Here is a 21,273-nt window from a genome sequence, read left to right on the forward strand (position 1 = left end):
ACATGGGGCTCCCTGCTCTGCAGGAAGCCTGCTTCTCCCTCCCCCACTCCCCCTGCTTGTGTTCCCTCTCTCGCTGTGTCTCTCTCTGTCAAATAAATAAATAAAATCTTAAAAAAAAAAGTCTGTGTCCAGACCAAAAGGCCCTCCTGACCCCTGCTGCTATGGTCCCTAAATGTCCTCTGCAGTTAACTTCAAATTTAGACTCTTTGGTGATTCTGAATACTTCATTGGTAACTGAACTTAATTTCTGCAACAGTTATTCTTACCTTTCTAATATAATATATACTAAGTACATCATTTTATTATTTGTTTTCTGTTCCCTTTGTTCCGTTTCTCTGCCTTCTTTTGGCTAATTTGAACATCTTCTAATATCCCATTTTTTTAAAAAAAGATTTTATTTATTTGACAGAGAGAGATACAGCGAGAGAGGGAACACAAGCAGGGGCAGTGGGAGAGGGAGAAACAGGCTTCCCGCGGAGCAGGAAGCCTGATGCGGGGCTCGATGTGGGACTTGATCCCAGGACCCTGAGATCATGACCTGAGCCGAAGGGAGACGCTTAACGACTGAGCCACCCAGGCGCCCCCTAGTATCCCATTTTAACTACTGTGTTTATGACAGTATCTATTTGTATACTTTTCTTTTAGTAGTTGCTCTAGTGATTGCAATAAACATAATTTACTTTCCACAGTACACTTAGAATCAGTATTTTACTACTTCAAGTGGAATGTAGAACTATTACCCCCAAATAAATCCCTTTATCATCTCCCCACACTTTTGTTATAGTTGTTTTATGTATTAGAATCATAAACCCTATCAGGCAGTAGTTAATAATTTTTACTGTCAATAGTAAATTTTTTTTTTTTTTTAAGATTTTTAAAAATTTATTTGACAGAGAGAGACACAGTGAGAGAGGGAACACAAGCAGGGGGAGTGGGAGAGGGAGAAGCAGGCTTCCCGCAGAGCAGGAAGCCTGATGCAGAGCTCGATCCCAGGACTCTGGGATCATGACCTGAACCGAAGACAGACGCTTAAGGACTGAGCCACCCAGGCGCCCCAATAGTAAATATTTTTAAAATTACTCAAGAGAATAGTCTACTATGTTTACTCAGATATTTACCATTTCTGTTCTTCTTTCATTCTTGATGTTCCCCATTTCCTTCAGGTATCATTCCCCTTCTATCTGAAGAACTTCCTTTAGCAATTCTTTTAGAGCGGGACGGTTGCCAAAAAATTCTTTTGGTTTTCCTTCTCTAATAATGTCTTTATTTTACCTCTACTCCTGAAGAATATTTTCACTGGATATAGAAGGGTATTTCTTGATAGGGTAGGAGAAAAAAACCCCAGTGAGGTGCGACTATCAAATGACCATCGCTTACCTAATCACAATACCTGGAAGATGGAGTACTCTGATTCCAGTCTAGGTCATATAATAAAAATTTTGACACTTTCCCTCCTTGATCGATCCATTTGTGATGTTCAACTCTTAGAACTTCCAAATTATGTAAGCCAGTAGATTCTCTCTCTCTCTTTTTTAGTTTTATTTATTTATTTTAGAGAGGGGGGCGGCGAGTGTGAGCAGGGGAGGAGAGGAGAAGAGGGAGAGAGAAAGAGAGAGAATCTTCAAGCAGACTCCCCTCTGAGTGTGGAGCTCTACTCAGGGCTCGGTCCCAGGACCCTGACATAATAGATTCTCTTTGTACTTGACCTACTTTGATTTGGTTTTCTGTCATTTGCAGCCAAAATCTTGTCTAGTAAATGTATCCATGAGCAATTGCTGACAACAGATGTGTTTTATTTTCTAAGTTAACATAAGTTGGTCTAAGCAAGATAAAGCAGTTGAGTCTTTAAGTTGTGTAGACTCTTGTTTCTAATAAATGAATGACTTGTACAAGTAAAATATATCAATGAGAGATAAGCCCTAGCTTTTGTGTAACAACTTCAGGAGAACTGGAGCACTGAGTGCACATCCCTGCTTCTGATAATAGGACCAAGAGAAAAAAAAAACCATGATAAAAAAGACTGAATCCTCATCCCAGGTGAGGACTACCACTGAGTGTGCAAACTGCTTTTTCATGGGGGCAGTTACCTAATTTTTGAGACATTAATTTGTATTGTTGCATACTTCTCCTCCCTTGCATCTTTGTCAGAGGGATTTTGGTAGGACCCAAAGCAGAAGCTGTTGGAAGTCAAGAGCTGTCTTATGTTTTGTGAAAATTCAACCTGACTGAAAAGATTATGAAAATATCCAGGGAGAGGGATACCTGGGTGGTTCAGTTGGTTAAGCGTCTGCCTTCGGCTCAGGTCATGATCCCAGGGTCCTGGGATAGAGTCCTGCATTGGGCTCCTTGCTCAGCAGGGAGCCTGCTTCTCCCTCTGCCTGCTGCTCCCCCTGCTTGTGTGCTCTCTCTCTCTCTGACAAATAAATAAATAAAATCTTTCAAAAATGTAAAAAAAAAAAAAAAAAGAATAAGAAAATATCCAGGGAAGGAGTGTGTGTGTGTGTGTGTGTGTGTGTGTGTGTGTGGTTAAGAAGACAAAGAAGTGCCTTAGAGAAAACCAAGGAAGAAAAGATTTCAGAAGGCTAGGAAGCGAGTGAAGGTCTATAGTTTTGTGATTTGAGACAACCTGCACCATGTTCTTTGACAGCACCATGGGGAGAGGGCTGGACCCTGAGTATAAGGAGTTTTTTTTTTTTTTTTTTAAAGATTTTTATTTATTTATTTGACAGAGAGAAACACAGCGAGAGAGGGAACACAAGCAGGGGGAGCGGGAGAGGGAGAAGCAGGCCCCCAGCCAAGCAAGGAGCCCGATGCGGGGCTCGATCCCAGGACCCTGGGATCATGACCTGAGCCGAAGGCAGACGCTCAACGACTGAGCCACCCAGGCGCCCCGAGTATAAGGAGTTTTATCCTCAATGAAGATGCACATGCCCTAAGCCACGGGTCCTGATGAGATCATGCAGATTGGGGCAATGGCCATCTCTGTGGTAACCAATCTGGACTATTGAGCCAATCGCTGCAGAGCCTCCCTGATGCTTTAATGGTGGATAAGACCCACCCTAGGATATATACATATCTCTGGTGGAATTCTTGGGAATGCCAATAATGACTAAGATTAAGTTTTCTGCCAGTGTAACAGCATGAGGCTTCAGGTTTGGATTTAAGTTCATTACGAGAAAATAAATGTTATTTTCTCCATACCTGAATATGCCCTAAAATTCATCCCTGTTACTTCTGGATGAAGCACCAGACCGCAACTTAGTTCCTTGACTTACCACTTTTGAATAAGTATCTGAAGAGAGAGGCTCAATAGCAGTCAAGCCATAGTCCTAAAATTCCCCCAGAGTTCATCCATATAATCAGTGGCATTCATACCCTTAGGAAAACACCTAAATATTAAGATATCCTGCTTTAGGTCCAGAGTAGGAGTTCAGAAAGAATGAGAATTAATCCACAACTTCATTCTTTGTATTCTATATCTCCCTAAAAAGGCTTCTTATATATTTCCCCCCAACCATAACCTTCATCACTTTTGTAATGGAAAAAAAGCCCCATAAATTTATTGAAAAAAATCAAGAGTCAAAGAATGATCCAAAATAATAGTATGAGATTTCACCAGATAATTAGTACACAGCTAATTGCCAATAACGATCTGCAGTAGAGAGAATAAGAATGAGTCACAAATCTGTTTGTCTCCTTGATGAGCCCTTTTCCTTCTTCAACATTCTTTAAGCTAAAGAAAATTTTTATTTTCTTAAAAGATTTTATTTATTTATTTGTCAGAGAGAGAGAGCAAGAGAGAGAGCGAGTGTACAAGCAGGGGGAACGGCAGAGAGAAGGAAAGGGAGAAGCAGGGAGCCCAATGCAGGACTCGATCCCAGGACTTTGGGATCATGACCTGAGCCGAAAGCATACGCGTAACTGACTAAGCCACCCAGGCATCCCTAAGCTAAAGAAAAATTTCAAAAAGCACACAAATTATGTGTAACATCCTGTCTCAGGACAACTATTTGAAATATATATATATATATACTTTTTTTTCTGGTTATCAAACACACAAATTGCAATGAAACTTTCTGTGTAGGTCTTTCTCTGCATCTCTGCCTGACATGTACTTTCTTTCTGTTTCTGGAACTGTAGGTCTTTGTCTCTCACAGCTTATCTCCTAGTACTTAACACAATACTGGGCAGGGAGTCACTTGATAAATGTTTGTTTAATGAATGGATGCATGTGTGTATCCTTTCTGCTTCAGAATATCTTTGTTTCTATTTCTCATTGTCACATCCTGGCGGATGGTGGTGTTGTTTCAAGAGATAGGGAACACAAGAGTGGGGGAGGTGAGCAGTTGAAGGAGTGGGGCACTCAGACAAATAATAGGTTCAATTTTATTTTTTAAAAAAGATTTTATTTATTTATTTGAAAGAGAGAGCGAGAAAGCGAGCACAAGCACAAGTGGGGCAGAGGGGCAGAGGCAGAGGGAGAAGCAGACTCCCCACCTCCCCACTGAGCAGGAAGCCCAATATGGGGCTTGATCCCAGAACCCTGGGATCATGACCCGAGCTGAAGGCAGATACTTAACTAACTGAGTCACCCAGGTGCCCCTGGGTTCAATTTTAGATATGTTGAGTCTGAGATGCTGTGGAATACCTAAAGGGAAATATTTAATAGACAGTTGGATAAACAGTTCAGAAGAAATATCTGGGAAAGAGTTGTAGTTTTTTTGAGTCCTTGCATAGAGTTGATGATTATAGCCATAGAAGTGGGTAGTGAGAGTACACTCATTGTGGGTAGAATGAGGTGAAAAGAAGGTCAAAGACAGAAGCCTTGAGGAACATTGATAACTAATCAATTAGCATAGATATGGGAACACAAGAAAGGGACTAAAAAGAAATGGCTAAGGCCATAGGAGGAAAACTTGGAGAATATGGTATCACAAAGCCAAATGGTGAGGTTTAATAGAGGATGAGGTCTGGGCACCTGGGTGGCTCATTCAGTTAAGTGTCTGACTCTTAGTTTCGGCTCAGGTGGTGATCTCAGGGTCATGATCCCATGGTTGTGAGATCGAGCCCCTTGTCAGGCCCCCATGCTTAGCGTGCAGTCTGCTTGAGATTCTCTGTCTCTGCCCCTCCTCCTGCTTATGCGTGTGTGTGCCCTCTTTCTCTTTCTCTCAAATAAATAAAAATCTTAATTAAAAAAAAAGAGAGGATTAAGTCAATAGTAGCAATGCCGTTGATTGATGAAATAAGGACTGATAAATAGCCATAGGATTTAGCAACAAAGTCATTAGTGAATTCACCAAGAGTGATTCCTGTAACAGGCAGAAGCCAGACAGCAGTGGATTGAGGAATGGGTGTGAAAGAAATGAAACAGTGAGTGTGGTCAGCTCTTCTAAGAGGCATGTGGCTATGACAAAGAGACTCTCCTTTGTAATTAGAGGAAAGAAAGAATGGTAGGTTTAATTGCAGAAAATGGTGCATTTGGTGCCAGGAACTGAGGAAGTTCTTATTTAATTGTTTGTATAGTATTTTCTCTATGAAAATAAGAGGTCAGGTCATCTGCTGTGAATGAAGTGATAGGGTCAGAGATTTGAAGAGAAAGGAGAAAATGAATAGTCACTGTGAAGAATGGAAGAGAGAACTGACAAAAGAGGCATGGGAGGATTTCTAGACAATATCATTAGTCCAGTGGAGGCTGAGGAACTTGAATTTATATTTGTGCCATCTTGGTAGGTTCTATGACTTTTATCAACAATAATAAGCAGTCCAGGTGTGGGCATGGAGAAGTAGGAACAACATAAGGTCCATAGGAGAGAGTTGAGGATATTGATAAGTGACTAGTAGAAAGTATAAAAGGAAGAGAAGACAGCAGAGGTGAATAAATAGAATGAAGATAGACTGATCAAAGAACCAGAGGTCTTTATAAAATAGAAGTGGAGCTTTAGAGGGAAAAATTGAGTGAGAAAACAGAGGAGATAGAAGACTGTAGTCAGAAAGTGGGATATCTGGATACATTATCTCCAAGTTGGAGCAATTTTAGTCAATCAAAGGGTTCAAGATGTGTCTTTGGAATGGGGGAAGTTTAAGTAGAAATGGGAAAAGTTCACTGAAATTGAGAAGCTAAATAAACTGAGAGACCAAGGTGTTGGAAGTGTCCATGGGAAAGGTTAATTCATGGCAGAAGAGGAAAACAGTGAGCCAGCAGCTAAATTCTTCAATGAATGTTAAAGAGTGACTAGGAGATGAGTAGGTGTCAGTAATAAGAAGGGGTACTCAAATAAAGCCTGATGAAATAAGCTTGAAAGGAACATGAATTTTTAATTAAGTGCAGGAAAAGGGAGGATGGGGGATACAGACTCAACTTTAAATCCTAAGACAGATAGTATAGGAGACTGAGCATCCTTCACTTGAGAGCTGCAAGTTAAGTAGTTATCATTAGAAATAGACACAGCCAGGAAACCACAGAGGAGCACATCGAAATGAAAAAAAAAAAGAAAAGAAAAGAAAAGAATTGGATTCACACAGTATCCGGGTCCAAATGCTAACTCTATCACTTACAACTTTGTCAGAAGTAGGGGAATCTGCTTAACTAATCTTTGAGCCCTCTAATTTGTAATCAGCATTTCCTTGGAAATATGATCTCTTGATGTCTACAATAAAGTGAGGAGACCATCTCTCCTCACATTTGTGTTATACTCTATTGGAGGGGTCCCAAAGTAGGATTAATATGTCAGAAATTTTAGTAAAAACTGATATTTCAAGTTTTGATTTTTGCTCTTTCTTGTGTGTTCTTGAGACCTCATTCTTCCCCTGTCTCTCCCTTTCCTTAGACATGACACCATTTGAGCTGAGGCTGAGTCAAATCCAAGTGACAGATGCTGTACTCTGTTCCTGAGGCTTCATTACTGCACCAGGCTTGTCCTGATGGCTTATTTTTTTTCCCTTCACATCAGTTCTCTTCCAGAAGTCCCTTAGCAAACAGACATCTTGGCTGTCCTATCAATTAGGTAGGCCTGGAGAATATGTCTAGATCCTAGCCATGGGGACATTTTAGGCTTAATCTGGTTTCCCCACATTGTGAAAAATGTTTGGAATTAGAAGGGATGTGAGGTTTCCATGATACTTGGTTACAAACATCTAGTCAATTACATAGTCTTCTACTATGCCTGGTAAGTAACAGATGCACAGGTTGAGTTAACTTTTCTTTCTTTTTGTTCCCAGAGCATCCCTTCTGTAATATTCACCACACTGTAGACTAATTATCTGTTTGGTTGTGTGTCCTTCTCAGAAAGTGTATGTGACACAATTTCCAAAATTCTTTCAACCAAGCCCTTGTTTTAGTCTCCCATTTATTACTTTCCCTTCTTCTCAAAGAGTAGTAGTAAAAACACATTATCTACTTTGTGCCTTATGACTCAGTATTTTTCATGTCTAGGGGGCTTTTTTGCCTGGAGGATACTCACAGCTATTTGTTGTTTAATGCCGAATTTACAAAATCATACTTTTTTTTTTTTTTAAAGATATTTACTTATTTGAGAGGAGGGGGAGGGGGTGAGGAGTAGAGGGAGAGGGAGAATCTAATCTCAAGCAGACCCCCCGCTGAGTGCAAAGCCCAACACAGGGCTCAATCCCACAACCCCGAGATCATGACCTGAGCCGAAACAAGAGTCAGATGCTTTAACCAACTGAGCCACCAGGTGCCCCCAAATCATATTTCTAATAAATGAAATGTTGAAATCATTTTTGCTTGATCATTTAACATATAATACACATTTGATTAATTTAATTCCCTTAAACAATTTAAGCTGGAATTAAAAATTTAATATGACTGATACTTTTGAATATTTCATATGCCTTAAACATCAGCAAAGTATGCACAAATACAAAAATTGCAAAATCAACTACACTTGTATCTAAACCTATTCAATGCCATATTACTGCATTATCTTTATACTGCTTTATACCTCTTAAGATTATACAATATTTGATATCTTCTTAAGGTTTCAGTAGTAGCATTTTGATTATTTTCTAGGATTTCAGAAATCTTATCAAATCCAGTAGAAAAAGAAATACAACTTTAGACCAGTTGAGGTTCCAGGATCTGTGATATTAACTAATTCTTTCTTGGTTGGGATATAAAACCTAGTTTTGTTGTCCAGGGTAATTTAGACCATTTGTTAAAAACCCTTTTGTAATAGTAAAAGTTTTTAAGTACCACAGGATTTGTAATTCTCTGTCTTCTTTATGGTTTTTAATTTTTGAAACTTAGTGTCTGTCTTGGAAATGATGTAAGTTCTAAGTTTTTCATGACCAATAGTCCTTAATCAATCATCTTGCCATTATATAACATCGATCTGCTTAAAAACTTATGTATTTCTTACCAGTATTTTATTATAATTAGTAGGGCCATTTAGTTGTTTTCTCTCCTGAGAGATGGAAGATTGATTCACCCTTCTCATTCCTGGAATATCGGCTCAACTCTATTTTTACTTGCTTATTGTAAATCTGGTGCTGAGTAATTGACAGACTCCCCTTCTATCTGGTTGTGGTAATTTTACAAAATTACTAGTCTTGATGGCTCCTTCATCCTACTTTTTGGTTCCTTTTTATCTGCTTGCTCATATATGAAACATAAATATAGGCAAATTATATGTGGATTTATTTGTTTATTAATTTATTTATTAAAGATTTTATTTATCTATTTGCCAGAGAGAGAGAGAAAGAGCGCACAAGCAGGGGGAGCGGCAGGCAGAGGGAGAAGCAGGCTCCCCACTGAGCAGGGAGCCTGATGTGGGGCTTGATCCCGGGACCCTGGATTATGACCTGAGCCGAAGGCAGACGCCCAACCGACTGAGCTACCCAGGCGTCCTTACATATGGATATATTTAAATCAACACATCCTTTACAGAAGAAAAAATAAATGTGCATCCACACCTGTACACTCAAAGACCCACATGTAACACATTATTAAACATATATTGTATTCATCCTTCTATTGTATTAAATTTTTTTGTTTACTTAAAGCTATATTTTTTGTTTACTTCTCTCATTTGAGTCTTAGTATGAATGCATAGCCTTTGTAGATTTGACTTATTCCAATTCACTCTAATGATGACATTTTATTTATTTATTTATTTATTTTTAAAGATTTTATTTATTTATTTGAGAGAGAGAGAGAGAGAATGAGAGACAGAGAGCATGAGATGGGGGAGGGTCAGAGGGAGAAGCAGACTCCCTGCCAAGCAGGGAGCCCGATGCGGGACTCGATCCCGGGACTCCAGGATCATGACCTGAGCCGAAGGCAGTCACTTAACCAACTGAGCCACCCAGGCGCCCTAATGATGACATTTTAAAGTTAAATTATCACAACTTTACCAGTGGGCACATGTCTAGGCTTTGTCCTTTTAGCTCTGCCCCTGACATCCTTGAAACATCCCTTCTTTCTCGCCATAACAGAATCTTCTAAAGTCATACTAAATTTTTCCCCCTGCCCCATATAATCAGCTACTCTACAATGAATTCCAGATAATTTTGGTGGATAAAACTACTAAAAATCAAATTTAGATGTTAGGGATATACATGAGAGTAAATATGGGGCCAAAATATTAGAGCTGCTAGTAGGTCTCTTTTAGTAGTGACAAACCTGGAAAAAAAAAATCAAGGTCATGATCTTGCAGTGCTATTTTCCATTTTAACATGTTATGTTACTGAATCATACTTTTTTTAGACTATATGGTTCATTGAGCACTAATGCTGTCCCATGCATTGACAAATATTTTCTTGTTCTGTGAATTATTTGCTCTTCTGAGAGTCAGGAAGGCCCTCAGAAAGTGGAGGGCTATTCCTCTCAATAGAAATCTTTGGACATCTATATTTTATTTTAGTTCTTGCATCTGAATTATAAACTATTAAAGCTGGAAAAGCCTTTAGAGACTCTCTTGTGTAATCCATACAGATTACAGATATACCAGACATTTGTCTCTCCCCTTGTTTTTAAGCATCCTGATCTCTCTTTTAGGGAAATTCTCCACTGTGAGGACAATCTCTCTGCTTGTCTCCTCTCACAGTAGAATAGAGAGGGATAGGTTCTTTCCATATTTTCTTCCTGATATGGCCAGTAACTTAGCATGTAACCTAAACTTGGCCAATCAGATGATCATTCTTAGAACTTTGAATCCTGTTCAAGTGATGTTGTGACCGAGATTTTCAAATGTTTGTCAGACCCCATTTTCTTATCCTCCTGGGCATACAGATATACTACATTTTCCTGAAGTTAGGTGCATCCATGTGACTTGAGTTCTGGACAGTGGAACACAGAAACAATGCCCAACATGTAGGCCTGACCTATATAAACATCCCACATGTGATCTTTGCCCTCTCTTTCCCCAACTATTGGCTGAATGGAGAAGACTCCACAGACATAGAAGAGGACAGAAACACAAAATGGAAGGATTATGGATCCCTGAGCCAATGCCTGGAAGAGAGCTGCCCAGAAAAGCCACTAGACCAGGAGCACCCATGTTGGACTATTGTGTGAAACAGAAATAAACTTCCACAGTGTAGAACCTCTATAATTTGGGAGGTTATCTTAGCATTTAGCTTACCCAGACTCAAAGACAGAATGTTTGGCATAAAGTTTATTTTAGCAATATCTGTGACATGGATCAAGCTATTCTTGCTGACAGATCTTGGGAGGTCCCTCATTTTGTTCATTGTCTAAACCTCTTCTTAGAGCTTCTCATCATTTGGGCAAGCCACCATATTTTTCCTTTTTGGTTTAAAACAACCAGACCTGGGTGTCTGGTTGGCTTAGTCATTAGAACATGTGACTCTTGATCTTGGGGTCATGAGTTCAAGCCCCATGTTGGATGTGGAGCTGACTCAAAGGAAGAGGAGGAAGGAAGAAGAAGAAGAAGAAGAAGAAGAAGAAGAAGAAGAAGAAGGAGGAGGAGGAGGAGGAGGAGGAGGAGGAGGAGGAGGAGGAGGAGGAGGAGGAGGAGAAGAAGAAGAAGAAGAAGAGGGAGGGGGAGGGGGAGGAGGAGGAGAAGAAGAAGAAGGGGAGTATACTTATCCTGATGAGCACTGAGTAATATATGGAACTGTTGAATCACTATATTGTACACCTGAAAATAATATAGCACTATACATTACCTACACTGGAATTAAAAAAAAAATAAATAAATAAAACAACCAGACCCGGTTTCTGTTGCTTATAATCAAGAATACAGATTCCATCAGGTAAGAAACTGAGGTCTTAAGTGATAAGTGATTTGCCCTAGGGCACACCTCCTAAGTGGCAGATCTAGGATAACTAACTTGACTTTGTATCTCCTGATTCAGTATTCTTTCCATTATACTATTGGTAGTGTGAAGGGATCCAATAATTAGCATTCCTCTTCCCCACTAACTTCTAAACCAATTGAGAAATGAGATTCAGGAAATGGTAAACAAAGGTATCTATCACCTTCACTACTGGAAAAGGCTAGGTTGGAGGATAGAGACTCCCCACATGGCAGGCCTGCCCCTGTGAGACTTAAGGCAGAGAAGAGCCAAGGAAACTAGTTCCCTGTTGACAACTTGCTTCCACGTAGAAAGAAAAGCAGAAGAGTCTGAACTGCACATAGTTTCTCCTTCCAACCCCTCCATTTAGAGGAGCCACTGCCTCAGCTGAGGAGGAATGAGAGGGTGAATAGAAGTCAGTACTTTAATGTTAATGATTGACCCTTTACATAAAAAAAATGGGACATAAGATATATATCTTCATTATCAATAGGTAGATATTTTGGCTGCTAGAAATATTTTATTTCTGATAACACATTATTGTATAAAATATTGAAACAAAGACCTCTAATATTCTACCCATCACAGATGAGTGTTAACAGTTTGATGTGTATCCTTTCTTATGACCATGCTAAAATTGAGATTTTGTGGTATCAAAGGCTTAATCTGTATGAAGCATCCTGTGTAGTGCCTGGTACAGAAGGAAGTCATTTGCTTCCTTCCTTTCTTCTTCCTTAGCACCCCAGAGCCTTCTCTAGGCTAAGAATCTACGACTAGTGTTGAGCTGGGCTGATGTAACCACAGAGTCCATAGTTCCTGGGTGCTGACAGACTTACACCTGCCAGAACTGCCAGAGAGCTGTCGTCAGGAGTCCCAAGCCCATAGCAGGGGCCCTTGGGGCAAGGGCTGCTCAGCTGGGCCAGGCCCATGGCCTTTCCTATTCTCTGATCCAGGGGTCTAGACCCTCACCAGAGCCAGGGCTTAGGGCTGCCTCTTGGGTTAGCACATTGTCCTGTAAAGCTCTCTTTCTGAGCTGGAGGGTCTGTCCCCTCCTTCTGCGCCTCTCCCAGAGGGGAATCAGACACAGGGCTGGGCCCCATGGGGCAGTTGGAGGACTGCTGCGTTCACGCGGTGGCACCTCCCACTCTCAGAGTCTCCTGTAACTCTGTGTGATGCTGACCCGGCTGACCCCTCCTCAGGGATGTCTAAGCCTGTTTTCTCCTCTCTGGGTTTTTGGGATTAGCAGGAGATGAGAGTGGGGAGCTAGGGACACAGCTGGAGAGTGTGTGGGTAGAGGATCAGCACTGACTGCAGGCTTCCTTGGCCTGACTCTGCCTCCGACTCAGCTCAGGTGTCTTCCCTCCTGCAGGAGTCTTTCCTGAAAGCTACCTCTCTTCCTCCCCCGCCCAGTTATTCACTCCTTCTAATTCTTGTTGATAGTTTTTCCATGTCTGCCTCCCCTCTAGCACATGAACTTTAAAAGCTAAAATTTAACTCATTCATCTCTATGTCTAGTGCTTAGCACCAGCTCTGGCTCAATAATACTTGATAATTTTAGGTACCGTGATTGAGAAAAGCAAGGGTGGTACCCCGGGGCTGAATTTATAAGTGGGGGTGAGGACAGAAGAGGGAGAAGGGACTACCTTCCTAGGGCCTAGCCAGGGTTTATGATCAGAACCTTCCTGAAGGCAGAACTGTCCACTTTGTAAAAGGAGTTGCTAGGGAAGAGTTAACTCCTTGTCTTGAAAGGTGTGCAGAGACTGAAGATTACCTCTGCAGTGCTGCAAGCAGGATTCAAGCACAGCGCAAGCCTCGGGCCATATAACCACCAAAGGGCCTTCCACCTCTTAAGTCTGAGATCGTGGGAGGACACAGGGCTGGTACCAGAGAGCTACAGCGCTCAGAAAGCTGCCTGTCTGTCTAGACATGGTCAAGCTTGCCTGGAGGTCACTTGGAATAATGTCATGGCCTAATCAACCCCAATCCCTATGGCTTTCTTGTACATGCACACCCATATTTACAGTAATTTAAATCACATACAACTTACATAAAGTCCTGCCTGTATATGCACATTGCTATGAATGTTTATTTTCATATATTCTTCACAGATAAGCATGTTAAAACCTAACCTCATCACTGAATAAAGACTCACTGGCCCAAATTTATACACACTTCCTCCACTGCCTCCAGGCCCAGGGAAGCTATGGGGCTTCCTTTTCCTGGGATAGGCCAGGCAGTTCTGAGAAGGGGAGAGGCGGAGAAGGCTTGGCCTGCCTATGATGGATAGAATTAATCATAAAAGTAGAAAAGACTGAAATTCACTGGGAAGTTAGCAATCTACACTATACCTTGCAGAGTATTTCCAGAAATGTCATTAATTGGCCCTGACAAATGTCTTGGCCATTGTACAACATTCTCGGATTTTAGTTTCTGTCATAGTATTGCAGATGAGGAGTCCAAAGCTGGCCTAATTCTCTTTCTTTTGTAAGTAAATTTTATTTTCATGTTTCATTTAGGATTTTCTGCACTTACTACTCATCCATCTGCACTGTGCTCTTGAGCTGGAGAGCTGCCTATCACTTCCCAGCAACTTTGGTTTTGCTTTGGCAGCACCTCATAACCAAATATGTCAGTTTGACTGTGGGATTATAATTATTGATTGGAACATGACACTCTTTCCTCCCCACACCCTCCCCCCGCCTCAATGCCGTTACACACGGTCACATGGACAAGAGGCTCTAATAGTAAGTACTTAGAGTTTTATGTGTCATTTTTGAGCCCAGCAATGTACGACCCACGTGTGCTTCCTCCAGACTCTTAGAAGGATGTGCTTGTGACTGAGTTTCAGTGATGGAGAAACAAGTTGGGAGACTCCTGCGTTCATAAATGATGATGTAGAAGCATAATTGCTAATGACCTAGAGCATGTGCCTTGAATGGTGATATGAAAGATAAACTTGTTTGTTTTCTATTTTATTTTTTGAAGATTTTATTTATTTGAGAGAGAGAAAGTGCACAAGCAAGAGGGGGAGGGGCAGAGGGAGACGCAGGCTCCGGCTGAGCAGGAAGACCGATGGGGCTCAATCCCAGGACCCTGGGATCATGACCTGAGCCAAAGGCAGACACTTAACCAACTGAGCCACCCAGGCACCCCTAAATTTCAGTTTATTTGAGGTATTGAATTTTGGGGTTTCTTTGTTACAAAAATAGTCTTCAACACACAGGGATTCAAAAAAATATATCATCTATAACTTTATCTGAGCAAAATAATTAAAATACTCTAACTCGTTTTCAAGGTAGAGGAAAGGGAGAGGAAAAGAAAGAGTGATAAATAATAAATCTGTACTCTAAACAGGTCATAATATTGCAACTGGGAATGTGAAATAGAAGTATACAGTAAGGATTCTTGAAACAAAACATACAAACCCAGAAGGAATTCCTAATAACACCAAACTAAAAGATGTAAACTATTTTAGTGTGTCAGTTATCTACTGTTATGTAGTAAACCACTCCAAAACATTGTGGCTTAAAGCAACAATTTGTTATTTCTCATGATTCTGTGATTGGTTGGGCTCAGCTGGGGAGTTCTTCTGCCCAAAGTATGTTGATGCTTTCAGCTAGGAATTTGGCTGGAATACCCAAGATAACTTCACCTACATCCCTGGGACCTTGGCAGGGAAGCTCAGGGGCTTCTCTCCTCTCTCTATGTGGCCTCTCCAGTAGGATGGCCACACCTGTTTACATGATGGTGGCTCCGAGAGAGCAAAGGCAGAAGCTGCCTGTTCTCTTAGAGCCTACACCTATGACTGTCACACTGTCACTCCCCTGCAATTTATTGGTCAAAATAAGTTGACAGGCCAGCCCAGATTCAAGTGGCAGGGAAACTGACTCCACTTTTTTTTTTTTTTAAAGATTTTATTTATTCATTCATGAGAGACAGAGAGACAGAGGCAGAGGGAGAAGCAGGCTCCCCGTGGAGCAGAGAGCCCAATGCGGGACTCAATCCCAGGACCCTGGGATCATGACCTGAGCCAAAGGCAGACATTTAACCGACTGAGCCACCCAGGTGTCCCGACTCCACTTCTTTTTTTTTTTTTTTTTTTAAGATTTTATTTATTTATTTGACAGAGACACAGTGAGAGAGGGACCACAAGCAGGGGGAGTGGGAGAGGGAGAAGCAGGCTTCCCGCAGAGGAGGGAGTCCGATGCGGGGCTCGATCCCAGGACCCTGGGATCATGACCTGAGCTGAAGGCAGACAGACGCTTAACGACTCAGCCACCCAGGCGCTCCTCCACTTCTTTTTTTTTTTTTTTTTTTTTTTTTAAAGATTTTATTTATTTATTTGAGAGAGAGAATGAGAGAGAGAGAGAGAGAGCATGAGAGGGGGGAGGGTCAGAGGGAGAAGCAGACCCCCCGCCGAGCAGGGAGCCCGATGCGGGACTCGATCCCGAGACTCCAGGATCATGACCTGAGCCGAAGGCAGTTGCTTAACCAACTGAGCCACCCAGGTGCCCTGCTCCTCCACTTCTTGATAGTAGAAACCTCATACACATACAGAGACGGGAGGAATTGTTGGTGGCCATCTTTGGAAACAATCTCTTATAGTTTGCCTTCTGGACATAACAACTGATGTCCCTTCCCAATCAGAATACACTCACATTCTCAACCGAAAGTCTCAAATCATTATGGCACTGGATCAAAGTCCAGGATCTAAATCAGGCCTATGAAGAAGAAACTCCTTTGGTGTAGTTCATTGGGTGCAACTGCTCAGGTGCAACTTTTTCAATCCAAAGGCCTATGAACTAAAAAGACAAGTTATCGGGCGCCTGGGTGGCTCAGTTGGTTAAGCAACTGCCTTCGGCTCAGGTCATGATCCTGGAGTCCTGGGATCGAGTCCCACGTCGGGCTCCCTGCTCAGCAGGGAGTCTGCCTCTCTCTCTGACCCTCCCCCCTCTCATGCTCTCTATCTCATTCTCTCTCTCAAATAAATAAATAAACTCTTTAAAAAAAAAAAAAGACAAGTTATCTGGTCCCCTTGCTCTCTGCTCCCCACACACCCCAAACACCTGATGATATAGAGACATAATGACTCCTTCAATGAATGCTCCTGTTCAAAAAGAGGAAGAACAGAAAGCATATAACAGTCATTGATCCAAAGTAATTCACTACCTGGGCACTTGTTGTCAGATTCTCCTACTCCAAGGACAAGGGATGTTCTTTGATTGTTTTGTTCCCTGGGAATGGTTTCATAATTAATTTTCTCCAGAGGCTTTTGCTTCTTCCCTCGGGGCTCATGGCTTTCTCCCCTGAGAAACCTTCATTTTCTGTAAGAAATGATCCACATTTGCAGCTGAGTAGATTTCTCAGCTTCTATAAGGATCTTTTTCATTTCAAACTGTCAGTAATCCTTATAGTCTAAGGTTTTGGTTTTGCCCAAATACGTCCCTTAAAAACTTCGTGGATCTTTTTTTTTTTAAATTTAATTTTATTATGTTATATTAGTCACCATACAATACATACAAACTTCATGGATCTTACTGGGATTCACTCTGTGACCCCCAAACCACCTCCATTCTTTTTTTTTAAAGATTTTATTTATTTATTTGACACAGAGAGACACAGTGAGAGAGGGAATACAAAGCAGGGGGATTAGGAGAGGGAGAAACAGGCTTTCTGCTGAGCAGGGAGTACGATGTGGGGCTTGATCCCAGGACCCTGGGATCATGACCTGAGCCAAAGGCAGACACTTAACGACTGAGCCATCCAGGCGCCCCACCACCTCCATTCTTCTTTCTGAGACAGAACTCTCTCTACTCTGGGTGTGTCAGATTGCTATGGGACAATGCCCTTGTTTCTTAGAAGCCCTTCTGTCTAGATGAGAGGGTCTATGAGGCACTGTTTAACTCCTTTTGAGGTCTTACAGCTGCACTCTTGAGTTGATCTTGACCTAAGGCCACATTTTACCTGTAATGTCCTATATGTGATTTTTCTTCTGAGATTTGTTTCTTATTTTGATGATATTTTGCTAGCTGGAGAGACTTGGACCCTCCATATTTTGTCTAATTTCTGCTTGAAAACAAAAGTTCCTTCTTTAACTTGTTTATCTTTTGCAAAGCCTTATCAAAGGTGAGTAAAATAAATCAATAAGCACTTTATATATTCTGCCCAGAAATCTCCTAAGCCAGATCTACAAGTTCACTAATTACATTTTCTATTTTCCATGTTTTTATAGGTGGAAGTGCTGCAAAATATTTTGCCACTGCATTACACTGGTTAGTCTTCCTCCAGCCTCCAATAACAATTTCCTCACTGCTCTTCCGGCCTCCACTAACAGACTTCTTGTCTTTCCAGACTCTGCTGGCTGCCTGGTCCCAAAGTCAATGTCACATGTTTTAGATTTTAGTTATGGCAGTACTCCATTTTTAGATATCAATTCTGTAACAGTTATCTACTGCTAAATAAAAAAGCACCCCAAACTTACTAGCTTATGATAAGAACCGTTTATTCATTCATGACTCTATAATTTGGGCTTAGCTGGGTAATTCTTCTGCTTATCTTGACTGGGCTCACTCATGAGGCTGCAGTCATCTATCAATCTGGAGGATCTAAAATGGTTCCACTCATACGTATGGGGCCTTGGTGCTGGCTATAGGGCTACTTTCTGCACGTGATTTTTCATCATTTAGTAGTTTAACCCATCTAATGGTGAGAGTGTTCTAAGAAAGTCAAAGCAGAAGCTGCAAAAACTATTGAGACCTATGTTTGGGAATTTACAGGATATCACTTCTGTCACATTCTAATAATAAAAATAAATCATAAGGCCAGCCAAGAAACAAGGGATAAGGAAAAAGACTCCCTCTCTTAATGAAAGAAGTTGCAAAGAATTTGCCATATTTAATCCCCCACAGGTGACTGCAAATATTCTAAAGCAAATTTAATATTTAATGATTTTATATTGAAAACAACACAGCAGGAAGTAGATACAGATGCCCAATATCACCATTTCCATTAAGGCAAGAAAATGGGATAAAAATTATATGCTTAGAAAGGAAGAGATAAATTTGTCATTATTCTCTATACAGCCGAAAACTTAGAAAATTTTTACAAATACGGATAAACTATTAGAATTAATAAATGAATTTAGCAAGGGTGCTGGCTTCAAAACCAACATACAAAAGTCAATTATATTTCTATATTTATACTGGAAATAAACAATTAGAAAATGAAATTTTACCCTTTAAAATACCATAAAAGGGGCACCTGGGGGACTCAGTCGGTTGGGTGTCTGACTCTTGGTTTCAGCTCAGGTCTCATAAGTCGTGGGATCAAGCCCCGCATAGGGCTCCATGCTCAGCAGGGGGTCTGCCTGGAGAGTCTCTCCTTCTGCCCCTCCCCCTGCTCTCTCTCTCTCAAATAAATGGGTAAATCTTTTAAAAAATACAAGATATCAAAGATCTAGAATAAATCTAAAAAAGATATGCAATCTCTATATTTAAAAACTATAAAACATTATCAAGAGAAATTACAGAAATAAATGGAGAGGTATACTATTTTCATGGATTGGAAGATTCAACCATATTAGTTTCCTGGGCCTGCTGTAAGAAAGTGTTACAAACAGAAATTTATTGTCTTACAGTTCTAGAGGCTTGAAGTCTAAAATCAAGGTATCAGCGGAGCTTTCTTCTCTCTGAAATGTGAATGGGAGAATCCTTCCTTGCCTCTTCTAGCTTCTGGTGTTTGCCATTAATCCTTGGCATTCCTTGGCTTGCAGCTGCAGTACTTCAATTTCTGCCTCAATTGTCACCTGATGTCCTTTCCACAGGTGCCTGTCTCTACATCTCCTCTTTTTATAAGGACATGAGTTATATTGGATTAAGGGTCAGCCCTATTCCAATATGACCATGTCTAAACTAATTACATCTGCAACAGTGTTATTTCCTGAGGTCACCATATCTTTTTGGGAGACCCAATTCAACACAATGAATAACAAATGCCAATTCTCCAAAACAGGTCTATAGTTTCAGTGCAATACTAAACAAAATTCTGGCTGATTCTACAATATATGAGCAAAATTTGGTTACATTTGGCAAGTAGATTCTAAAATTTATATGGGGGTGCCTGGCTGGCTCAGTCACTGGAGCATGTGACTCTTGATCTCGGGGTTCTGAGTTAGAGCCCCACATTGGGTGTAGATATTATTTATTTATTTGACAGAGACACAGCGAGAGAGGGAACACAAGCAGGGGGAGTGGGAGAGGGAGAAGCAGGCTTCCTGCGGAGTGGAGAGCCTGATATGGAGCTTGATCTCAGGACCCTGGGATCACAACCCGAGCTGAAGGCAGACGCCTAATGACTGAGCCACCCAGGCATCCCAAAAATAAAATCTTAAAAAAAATTTATATGAATATGCAAAGGACCAAGAAGAGCCAAGACAATTTTGAAGAGCATAATGGGAAGGAAGACTTTTTTCTACCAGATACCAAGATTTACTGTAAAGCTGTCACAGAAATTAAGAGAGTGTGATATTTCCACAAAGAGAGACAAAATGAATAGTTTACATAGTCCTGAAACAAATCCACACATTTATAGACAACTTATTTATGCAAAGGTGACAATACAGAGCAATAGGGGAAGGACAGACTTTCAAAAATAGTACTTAATTTAACATTCATATGTAAAAAATGAAACCTGACTTACCTCACATGATACACAAATCCCCACTTCAAGTGGATTGAAGAGCTAAATGAGAAAGACAAAGTAATTACAATCCCAGAAATTAATCAGGACCTTTGGTAGGAAAATATTTCTTAACAGGACACAAGAAGCACTAAGCATAAAGGTCTTTTATGTTTGTTAAAGACACCAATAATAAGGAAAATCCTGGCCACTGAGTGGGAGAAGATATTTACAATCATATACACAACAAAGAACTCATATCTAGAATATATGTCCATAATAAAATGGCAGACAATCCAATACAAAAATGGGTAAGAGACTTGAACAGGCACTTCATAAAAGAGTATATCCAGATATCCAAAAACATAAAAATGGGCTCAATCTCATTAGAAATCTGGGAAAACCAAATTAAAACCACAATGAGGGGCAACTGGCTGGCTCAGTCGTTGGAGAGAGAGATTCTTGATTTCTGGGTGGTGAGTTTGGGCCCCATGTTGGCTATAGAGATTACGTTAAAATAAAATCTTTAAAAACCCAAAAAAACAAAAAATGCCACAATGAGATACCACTATACCCCTACCAGAATGGTTAAAATTAAAAAGATGTACAGTGGTAGTTATTGGCAAGGATGTGGGGCAATTGGATCTCTCATAGATGGCTGGTGGGAGTGCAACTGAAAAACCACTTTCTGAAAGTTCTTGACATTATCCACTTAAATTTTATATATACATAACAAGCACGTTCATTGCTAGGTATAAACCCAGCATATGTGCAACAAAAGATAGGAAGGTTCACAGCAGCATTATTTCTAATAGCCCAAACTTGGAAATATCTCGAATGTACATCAATAGTAGATAGTAAATTGTAGCATATTCATAAAATGGAATATTATACAGCAGTCACAAATCAAAAACCAATTCTGAGTGAAAAATACCAAATCTTGGCTTTGAACAAGTTAATTAATCTAGTCATTTACATCTCTGAGATAAAAATTTGTACCTCTTGGGGTTGTGGTGAGGATTAAGTGGAATGATGCATGTCAAGTGTTTAGCAAGCACAGGGCTTAATAAATGTCAGCCATTATTTATTCGTATGTTCCTTAGTTGGCTATTTTTCTGGAAATGGGAATTAAAGAATAGTGCAGACTATCTAATGCCCCCAACTTTCTGCCCCAAACCTCTTCTTCTACCTTTTCAGCTTTGTGTCTTGGTCTCTTTAAGAAGTCAACCATAACTAAGGAAAGAGGAATCCTGGGAAGATCCACTCAGCTCAGGTCCAGAGCATGACGGGAAAAGGAGGGGCGGAGACCAGGGCTGCGCA

This window comes from Mirounga angustirostris, unplaced genomic scaffold (genome assembly GCF_029215605.1).
Source record: "Mirounga angustirostris isolate CCGP_5_RB_7025 unplaced genomic scaffold, mMirAng1.0.hap1 SCAF_4, whole genome shotgun sequence".
In the NCBI taxonomy this organism is placed as follows: domain Eukaryota; kingdom Metazoa; phylum Chordata; class Mammalia; order Carnivora; family Phocidae; genus Mirounga; species Mirounga angustirostris.